An 11120-nucleotide genomic window follows, 5' to 3' on the forward strand; every position below is an offset into this window, starting at 1 on the left:
TACTAAGCTCTTCCTATATGTAAAGACTTATTCCTTTCAGGAGAAGAATATCTTAACTGATGATAATCACTTTATATTGATCATTTACTGCGTGAAGGTTTTCTACCCATTGAGATTCCCAAATACCAAGTTACATTAACTTTATTCATATTGAAGCCACAACGTTCAAAATGCCGAAAATCAGAATGAACCGTTCTAAGGAGGGTATATAAAGACGTGGACCTCTACCGACAAATTTCTGGGGGAAAGTTTTATACCCCCAACGAAGACTAAATACCAAATTTGAACCATGTCGGTGGGATAATGAGGTCCAAACCTTCAAATGCCGAAAATCGGGAGGTACCGTTGTATCGACAAATTTCAGTTGGAACGTTTTTTACCCCTAATGAAGACTTAATACCAAATTTCTGTCATTTCGGTCTTATATTGATGCCACAACATTCAAAATTCCGAAAATCAGGAGGTATCGTTCTATGGGGGCTACCTGAAGACGTGTACCAACACCGTCAAATTTCAGGTGGAAATTTTTGTACCCCAAACGAAGACTGAATACCCCGTTTCAGCCATTTCGGTGGGATACTGAGGTCCAAACCTTCAAATACCGAAAATCTGGAGGAACCGTTTTACCGACAAATTTCAGTTGGAAAGTTTTATACCCCCAACGAAAACTAAGTACCAAATTTCAGCCATTTCGGTAGGATATTGAGGCCACAGCCTTCAAAATACCTAAAATCGGAAGATACCGTTCTATATGGGCTATGGGAAGACGTGGACCTGTACCGACAAATTTCAGATAGGAAGTCTTATAGACTAAATACCAAATTTCTGCCATTTCGGTGGGATATTGAGGCCATAATCTTCAAAATACCGAAAATCAGGAGGTATAGTTCGATGGGGGCTATATGAAGTCTTGGAACTATACCGACAAATTTCTGGCGCAAAGTTTTATACCCCTAATGAAAACTAAATACCAAATTTCAGTCATTTCGGTGGGATACTGAGGTCCAAAACTTCAAATACCGAAAATCGGGAGGTAACGTTCTATGGAGGCTATCTGAAGACGTGGACAAATACCGTCAAATTTCAGGTGGAAATTGTTGTACCCCCAACGAAGACTATGTACCCAATTTCTGCCATTTCGGGGGGATATTGAGACCACCACCTTCAAAACACCGAAAATCGGATGGTACCGTTCTATGGGGGCTATATGAAGGCGTTGACCTATACCGACAAATTTCTGTGGGAAAGTTGTGTACCCCCAACGAAGACAAAGTACCCAATTTCAGTCATTTCAGCGTGATAATGAAGTTGAAACTTTCAAAAAGGCCGAAAATCGGGTGGTACCGTTCTATGGGGGGCTTTTTTAAAACGTGGACCGATATAGTCCATTTGCAATACCAAACATCCTAATAGTAATAGAAACTTTTATACCAAATTACAAAGGTCTATCTTAAAAATTGCGAGCTGTATCTTGATTTCAACAGACATATGGACAGACATGGTTACATCGACTTAGAATTTTATGCTGATCAAGAATATATGTACTTTTTATGGTCTCCGAAGAGTATTCCGATGTGTGATGACCAGAAGTACCTTTCTGTTTGAGCAAAGGTAACAAGTCGTAACTCGGACCACATTTTCCAGTCAATAGAGCACCCAAGCTTACAAACTCGGAATACCAATTTGTCAAGGAGCTGTCTACTTTCTAACAGTGTTCTCTAATTCCATGGTGGCCGGTTCTAGCACCGGCGACATGCTGCAATTCTCAATAGACTGCAATTTTCAAAAGCACCATGGTCGGCGCAATCCCGTAAAGTAAGCTTACCGAGACTTGTATCTTACAACGTTTTGTGAAAGAATGACCAGTCCGTCCAGTAAAGACCTATCTTATTTGAGTTTGTCTCTAGTAGCTGAGAAATTTTTCCGAAATTATACCAGATTCCCCAACAGAGGCGACGGAACTAGGAAACGAGCGTGATGAACTTCGTCGTCCTACGAACTCTGAGAACTAAAGAATTATTAAACTCTTTAAATCACATTACAAGCGGAAAAAGTGGCTAGATTATCTAAAGGAACGAACAATGCTGCAGATGTCATCCGAAACGCGAAATCATCAAAAAGCAACAGAATCTCAATGGTACTGGTCCAGGTGCGGAAGTTAAACAATGACAGCTGATGCAAAACCCTGCTGTCGTCGCGGATGGATCGGTAAACATTAAACCGTGCCACCAGAAGGATCTTGGTTTCCATAGTAATTTGTATGGGACCAAAGGTCGGTTTTCACGAAAATGCTCTAAAGACCTCATTTATGGTCCAATCGATGAAAAAACTTTACCAGTTCATTCAAACGATTTCTACAAAAATGTATGATGATCGGTTAACGGTAACCGATCCCCATAAAATGTCAAATATGTATAAGGTTTTTGGATCAAATGGCAAAAAATTAGGGGTAGGTGTTTAAAAAAAAGTTGTCATGTTTTGCGCCGCCCTAATGGACGTCGAGATATGAAAAATGGTATACTACAACGAATATTTCGCTGTGATACACGAATTTTGAGCAAAACAAACTCGTGATACCCTTTCCACATTTTCGTACGATTATAGGGTATAAATATATCAGTTCTACCAAAAGTATACTTGTACAATTTTTTAATTGGAAAAAAAGGGTCTGAATCCGTCTCCTGTATAATCGTACTAAATGTATCTTGCCGCCAATCATGTCAATTCTTAATGGTGGGTGGTTGAGTTGCTACACCTACTTTATCATCATTGTGGTTTCATGCATCTTTATAAGTGAATAATGTTTAAAAAAATAAAATCACATATTTTCATAAACCACAAAATAACGGTTCTTCTTGAAGAAATTCGTCGCCTAAAATGCCCAAAGGCTTAAGCCTCAGCTTTACCTTATGAGGGATACGTCTTTGTGCATTTCAGGAGACGAATTGCTAAGTGTATTATGAAATTATTCCTACTTTGAAAATCCTTACTATATACACACTTGAAATTACGCATTAAAATAGAGGTGTCGAGAGAGTTAATAAAATTCTACATGACCTAATTGTAACAACCAAAGATAGATATGAAGGTATATTATTCTGATGATAACAACTTCCTTGAAAGAAACAAAATTATTTTTAGAACTTTCCCTCTCTTTTGGTATAGAACTGTTCGTTCTTTTGTGATGCAATCTTTTTGGCATCGACAACACAACCCCCCTAGATGACTTATTTAGATACTAAACCCTCTACCATGATATGGAGGGTATAATTAAGTTTGTTATTCCGTTTGAAACACATCGAAATATTTCATAGTCGGAGACCCTATAAAGTATATATTCTTGATCGGCATAAAATGCTAAGTCGATATAATCATATCCGTCTATTGAAATCAAGATAGAGCACGCAATATTTAAGATAGAGCTTTATAATTTGGTATAGAAGTTTATATTACTCCTAGGATGTTTGGCATTGAAATGGGCTATATCGGTCCACGTTAGGTATTTTTGGGCTTTTAGTTACATTTTTGACTTAATTTTACACTTGAGGTTCCATGTAGTCACGAAACTTTTCCACCAAAAATTGTCAGCGTAGATCCATGTTATGATTTATCCCCATAAAACTGTAACTTCTGATTTTCGGTATTTTGCTGATTTTAGCCATTTTTGCTTTTTGAATAAACTACCCGTTATTTGGCAACATAGGTCCACACTTTTATATAGGCAACATATAATAGTGCAGCCCGATTGAAGACATTTTTAGTTGCATTTTCTGACCTAATTTAGACCTTTTGGCTATCCGTGGTCGAAAAAAACTTCAGAATATGAAGCATTGTGGCGTTTTTTATTGGAATAGCGTTTGCAATTTTGTTTTTTTTTTTTTCAAAATAGTCTGGCTTAATCCCATTGTTGTTGTTTTAATATTTTAAAACAACTATTTTATTAGTGGAAAAGATTTGGCATTGTTCGCCAAGGGGTAAGGCAGGGAATACTATAGTTTCGATCCACGCCACTGGATCTCATCAGTTCCCTTGTTTCTTGTTTGTGGATATTCTCCACCGAAGTTATTTTTCAATAACTTCTTCAACAAGAAACTTATTATACCCAAACATCAATCGTCAGCTCGAAGTATACAGGTAAGCAAAGAAAAAAAGTTCAATGAGAAGTTTTTCCTTGGCAACCTCATACAACAACTTTCGCAGACACTTTCGTCGGAGTTGTATGAGGTTGTCTAGGAAAAACTTCTCATTGAACTTTTTTCTTTGCTTACCTGTATATAATAAGTTTCTTGTTGAAGAAGTTATTGAAAAATAACTTCGGTGGAGAATATCCACAAACAATAAACAAGGGAACTGATGAGATCCAGTGGCGTGGATCGAAACTATAGTATTCCCAGCCTTACCCCTTGGAGAACAATGCCAAATCTTTTCCACTAATAAAATAGTTGTTTTAAAATATTAAAACAATAACAATGGGATTAAGCCAGACTATTTTGAAAAAAAAAAAACAAACTTCAGAATATTTTATTTTGGAGTACATAAAAGATATAGCCAAAATTATCCTGGATTGAATTCTGTGGATCTATTTACATCGATAAATAACGAAATTTATCAGTAATCAAAAAATAGTGATAAGCTGTAACGATGACAAGAGTGTTGTCATTATACCCTACACCACTATGTGGAGAGGGTATTATAAGTTGGTTTTGGCCAAAAAGTTTGTAACGCATCGAAATAGACCCATACATATACATACTAAAATGAATTTCTTGACGAGATGAGTCCATCCATCCGCCCGTCTGTCCATTTAAACCTTGTAATCACGCCACAGGTCGCAATTTTAATCCGATCGTCACCAAATTAGTCGGGTGTTGATGAAGGTAATATTCAGGGGTCGGAATGGGCAAAAAACTTATTTGGCGAAAAAGTCAACATTTTATTTCAAAGCGAATATCTCCGCTTCTATATGGTGTATATCAAAAGCAAGACCTGGTAATGAAAGTAGAAAATATCAACTTTGCAACGATGTAACGGTGTGTCGTAGGTGGTCAAACAACGAAGATATCGCAATAGCCGCTAATAGAACCCAACTTTTCATTTTTGCGATTTTAATAATAATGACGAATACCACAACTTTGGTTGGGGACCTTCCAAAGTCTGACTATAAAAGTAGAAAATCCCATCTTTACAATGATGCAAAGTAGGTTGGCGTAGGTGGCCAAATAACGGAGATATCGCAATAGTCGGTAACACATCCCATTTTTCCATTTTTTTGTAATCACGCTACAGGTCGTGCAATTTTGATCTGATCGCCACGAAATTTTGTGGGTTAACGGGGGTCCTACAGAGGAAGAAGCCTATTGATTTTGGTGATGGTCGGATAATATTCAGGGGTCGGAATGGGCAAAAAACTTATTTGGAGTAAAAGTCAACGTTTTATTTCAAAACGGATATCTCTCTTCTGTAAGGGGTATATCGTAAGCAAAACCTGGCAAGGAAAGTAGAAAATATCACCTTGACAACGATGTGAAGTAGGCTGTCATAGGTGGTCAAACAACTGAGATATCGCAATAGTCGATAATGCATCCCTTTTTCCATTTTTTGTGCAATCACACTACGAAATTTTGATCGGATCCTCACGAAATTTTGGGGGTTGGTGGGGGTCTAACACAGAAAGAAGCCTATTGATGGTTGGCGTACTAGCGATGCACTTAAATGCGTTTCAACAAAATTGACCTGTATTAATGAAGACATTCAGAGCAAAGGCGCTAAGCTATCCCAATTTTAATATTTTGAATTTTACCAGTAAAAAGCTTATGCACAGAGGTAGTGGTGTAGGGTATCACATAGTCGGCCCCGACTTAGGTAAATCGGTAACGTTAAAACGCAAAATTATGAATGAAAAGTTCAAAAAAAGTTGACGAATCTGTTAGTATCGGTAGAATTTTGTGACTACCGAAATTATAAGCATTTTAATTTTACCGATTTTTGTCGGTAACTCCAAAAATATGTTAGAGAATCATCCTATTGGTAGGAGAACTTTGCCAAATCTCTTGAAATTCTTCTTACATCGCACTTCCCCGTTTACCCAGATGAACTGTGGTCGCTGCCATTGGCCAAAATTAACACAATGAAAGTCTAATTTTTGTACCAAATATGTTAATATTTACTGCTAAGGAATTAAGTTTCTTTAAAATAAATGTGCCATAGATTAGTAATCAATGATTACTTCTTACTGTACTCTTGAAGAATAACATTATAAAGAGAAAATTTATTTTGTTGGTTTTCGAGGTGAGTTCAGGGCAAAAGCTAAGTGAAAGTATCATCTTAAATAAACTTATAGTGACCATACTTAATTGTAATATTGAAATCTAAGGTATTAGCTTGGTTTCTATGCAGTTTTGAGTTTGTTAAGTTTTTAGATTCATTTTTCAAAATGTATGTTTTATTAAGGTCTTTGGTAATGTCATTGGGTAATTGGTAACCGTACTAATCGCCTAAATCTACCACATAACGACCACTGTCGCAGCTGCGAAGAAGAGGAGGAAACGGTTGGGCATCTCCTTTGTTCCTGCCCTATACAAATGCAACGAATATTTAAAGCTCTAGGCGACTTGTTCATTTACAGATTCGCAGAGACAACCGAACTAGGTCCGGCATACCTTCTGATTTTTTTTTTGTCAAATCATTAGCCTCGGTGTAATTGATCATAGCAGAATAATAGATCATAACGGATTAAAATGCACTCCGTTTCATTTCAATAGCACATTTCAAATGTTTATTTGTTACTTCATTTTAGTTGACATTAGTCGAATATTTTACATATGTATATATGTTTCTATATCTTATTTTGTACACTTATGAAGTATCTTTCCACAAAATGTGTTGCTTCGATAAAGACCCATTATATTTTTTTATAGTTTTCTTTTAAAAGACCCAAAATTTGTACGGTTTGAAGAGTTTCATCGAAATAGCACATTCTTTAATAATTTGAGTACGACTGCAAATTTTGATTGCTACTGCTACGATTCTTTAAAACTGGGACGAAAAAAAGCCATTTCAAGTTTAAAACGTTAAAATTGGTCAAAATATTTCTTTAATACTGGTTAAATAAGACGTTTTCAAGGCTGTGGTCTTTAATTGTCTATAATACGGTAAAAAATTGCCATAAGTTGACAGTTTCTTGTTAGATTTATAAAGAACTAATGAAAACCGAATGATAGAAGGGAGATGGTGCAAAATAAACTCGAACTTCTATTGAAATTTGGCTACAGTTCTTCGTGAAACTTCAAATTCCTATGTTTCCTTTTCAACAATGAGGTCCAATGTTGGCATTAAGATAAGTTAATCGTTGAAATATTAGATGATTTTTATTGTTTTGGGTCTGACCCAACATTCTAAAAAGGAAAAACCACAGAAACACAGAACACAGAAAGAAAATAGAAAATAAAAAATTGTTTTTGACCTTATATATGGAATTTTATGGTGATCGGTTAACGTTACGGTTAACCCATGTCACCTGAGCAATCTTTGTTTCCATAGCAATTTGTATGGGGCTAAAGGTTCATTTTCACAAAAAGTCTTTATATGCTGCATTTGTGATCAGATTATAGTTATTGCCATTTTAAGAAATGAGTGCACTGAAAGACTTTCTCCGTCTATACATTTTTAGTTTATGATATGACTCAGTCTGTTGCACATGATCCCTCTCCGAGTAAGTTTATTAATATGTTTACATAATTTTATGTGAAATGCAAAACATTTATTTGCTTAATCCAATAAAGGACTAAGTTTATACATTTCAGTCGAAGAAGTCTTCTGTCCGATCCGCACTTTTATATAAGTACTTTACCTCTTTTGGCATCATCATCAAGGCAATTACTCAACAACCGGGGTATTCAATTCGTCAGCAGTTTAATTATATACTTTTCTCATGAAATTATTATCTCCAGCTCTTTGTTAATTTTAATTTTATTATCGAAAGTATTTATACTTTCTTTGTATGTCTCATGTTTATCATTGTGACTCAATTTAAGTAGGATATTTCATGTAATCTATGAATCTTCATCTTACGCTAAATATCAGATAATTACATATCTGTGTAGAAGAAATAAATAAATACAAAGAAATAAATAGTAAACAGTTCTCCAGATTATTGAGTAATATACTTCTAATACATGTTACGCAAAGAGTGCTAACTCTAAACATGTGATGGTTAGGGTAATATAAACTTTATATTTCATTAAAAATTTTTTAAAATGTCAAAATATGTTCGATGTTCTGATTTTTTAGATTGTTTATTAATTTTCGTTGTTCTGAATACAAATATTTAGAAATCGTATTGGGTATATCATATTCTAGGGCTTTATGCCTATTAGATGGATACCTTTTCCAACATTTTTTGAAATGGATCATTGGTAAGAAGTCGTTCTGTTTCGCTGATTTCAATAGAAACCCATTATTGTTCTTACTCCAAAATTCTAATACACATTGCATTTTTTTTCATTTTTCCATTTCATTTCTTGTGGATGAACTCTGAGGAAAATATTTCCACTACTGAAATATTTTCGAGGCTCACGGCATAAAACCAACCGCCCTTTATTCTAGTGAAAATCGCCACACTTACTAAATGAACTTTGGGTATATGTATACTTATTAGTTGGTCTAGAGCCAACGCAGAAGGAATATTCACACCTCTTTAGAGAAATATACCAAAAAGGTGTGTCACCTTTAAACCAGAGTGTGTGTAAGATAAACTTATCCATTCTCATATTTTTCCATTGATTTTCAATTCGCCGTAAACACGGATAAAAATGTAATTATTTAATTTTGAAATTTAGAAAGCATACTTTTAGGATGCTCTTATATTAGAAGAAATACAAATCATAGATGTCGCCGTAGCCCAATCTCCTTAAAATCTCCTCAACTTTTAATGAGATTAGTAACTAATTTCATAGATATATAGAAATGTTGCTTAAAATATTTGCATTTTTGGGAAATAAAGTTTGGATGACAGATATCTAGCTACTGTCCTAATTAGCAAGACATTTTGCAAAGTTATTTACAACAAAGTTTTCATTTTGGTCCCCCTTCATTTCAAGTGGCTTATAAAAAATCACTTACTATGGCCAAATGAAGGAAGAACATGTAAAAAGGTATCAGTCGGCAAAGCCGATGTATACTCAGACTGGGCGAATTGAATCTTTTGTCTATTGACAATATCGAATTGAATACCGGCTACACAACCAAAATCCTCTTAAAAAATAATTATGTATTCGTGGATTTCCACGTTTTTAGGCCATTTTTAACGAAATGTTGCGGAGGAGGTATCTGATGAAATGGATCGACATAGTCCATTTTGGAAGTGGATCTTATTATGGAAGTAATTTATTTTCAATAGATATCGCGCACTCGCGTCGTTTCAGTTGATCAACCTATTACTTAGAGTTTTTGGAGTACTACGCCAGAAAACATGGACTTGCCCACGAAAAACATAATATCAGTGTAAACAAGACCACAAGGAGCAGCTTCGATATTCGAACAGATCCTAAACTGCACTTAAACAAAAATGTTGAACTTTTGTGGAGGAGGTACCCTAAGGAGAACACCGATATGGAAAATTTTCGACAAAATATTAGAAGATCCAAAGTTTTGACCAAATCGGTTGTTCCATTCAAGATAATGGCGTACAATTTTAGTGACATATTTTGCACTTTTGATGGGAAGCACCGAAAGGAGTGGACCAATATGGCTCTACTTTGAATATCAACTAATTTTGGCAAAATATTACGAAGTGCAAAATTTATTTCGAATCGGTTGATCCATTTGAGAGATATTGTGCGCTCCAGTCACTAAACAGGGTGCCGTATGGCTTTTTACAGCATTCGGTCATTTTCTCAGGAAATATGGACTTTCCCCTGAAAAACTTGTACCTTCGTGTCGGGGGTAGCGAATGCAGTTGTTTCAAAAAGAATCGCTGTTATTCGAGGGGCAGGCCTTAAACTCCACTTTTCCCAAATTTTGTGTGGGAGGTAGCCATAGGAGATGATATATAGTCCATATTCGAACCTGATCTATGTCGAAATATTGCGATGTGAAAAGTATTTACCAAATTGGTTACTGCTTACGAGATTTACCATGCGAACTATTTTATCGAAAAGTTTTGAACATATGTGGGAGTGGTACCTAAAAGAATTGGTGATCACTTCCTTACGGTAGCGTAAAAACAAACCACACATATTCTCTCTTTATTTCTCATTTGCCATTGCTTAGTAATGGGGAGAGCGTCTTACTAATACACGAACAATTCTGAGCACCCCTGCCTAAAAGAGTGAACCGATATGACTCATCTTTGAACTTAAACTAAATTTGGGCGAATCATAACAAATTTTGAATCGAATCGGCAATTTTAGTGACATATTTTGCACTTTGGGTGGGAAGCACCGGAAGGAATGGACCAATATGGCTATTCTTTGAACCTCAACTAATTTGGGCAAAATATTACGAAGTGTAAAATTTGGTTCGAATCGGTTGATCCGTTCGAGAGTTATAGTGCCCTCCATTCACTAAATATGGTGCCGTATGACTTTTTACAGCTTTCTCAGGAAATATGGACTTGCCCCTGAAAAACTTGTACCTTCGTATCGGGGGTAGTGAATGCAGTTGTTGCAAAAAGAATCACTACGATTCGAGAGCAGGCCTTAAACTCCACTTTTCCGAAATTTTGTGTGGGATGTAGCCAAAGGAGATGACATATATAGTCCATATTCGAACCTGATTTACATCTGGTAGATATATTAGGATGTGCAGAGTATGGATTACATCGGTCACTCCCTTCAAGAGTTATCGTGCGCACAATTTTTCCAAACATTTGTGAACTTTTGTTGGAAAGGTACCTGAAGGTGCTGACCGATATGGCTTATCTTCGAACTTATACTAAGTTTGGACAAATATTACAAAGGCCAAATTTTGGACTGAGTCTGCAGATCCGTTCAAGAGTTATATTGCGCTCCAACCACTAAACACGGCGTCATAGGGGCTTCGAACTTAAACTAAATTTGGGCGAATCATAACGAATTTTGGATCGAATCGGCTGATCAGTTTGAGAGTTGTCATTAGACAGC

Source organism: Musca autumnalis, unplaced genomic scaffold (genome assembly GCF_047663935.1).
Source record: "Musca autumnalis isolate F117 unplaced genomic scaffold, ASM4766393v1 scaffold_1, whole genome shotgun sequence".
Lineage (NCBI taxonomy): Eukaryota > Metazoa > Arthropoda > Insecta > Diptera > Muscidae > Musca > Musca autumnalis.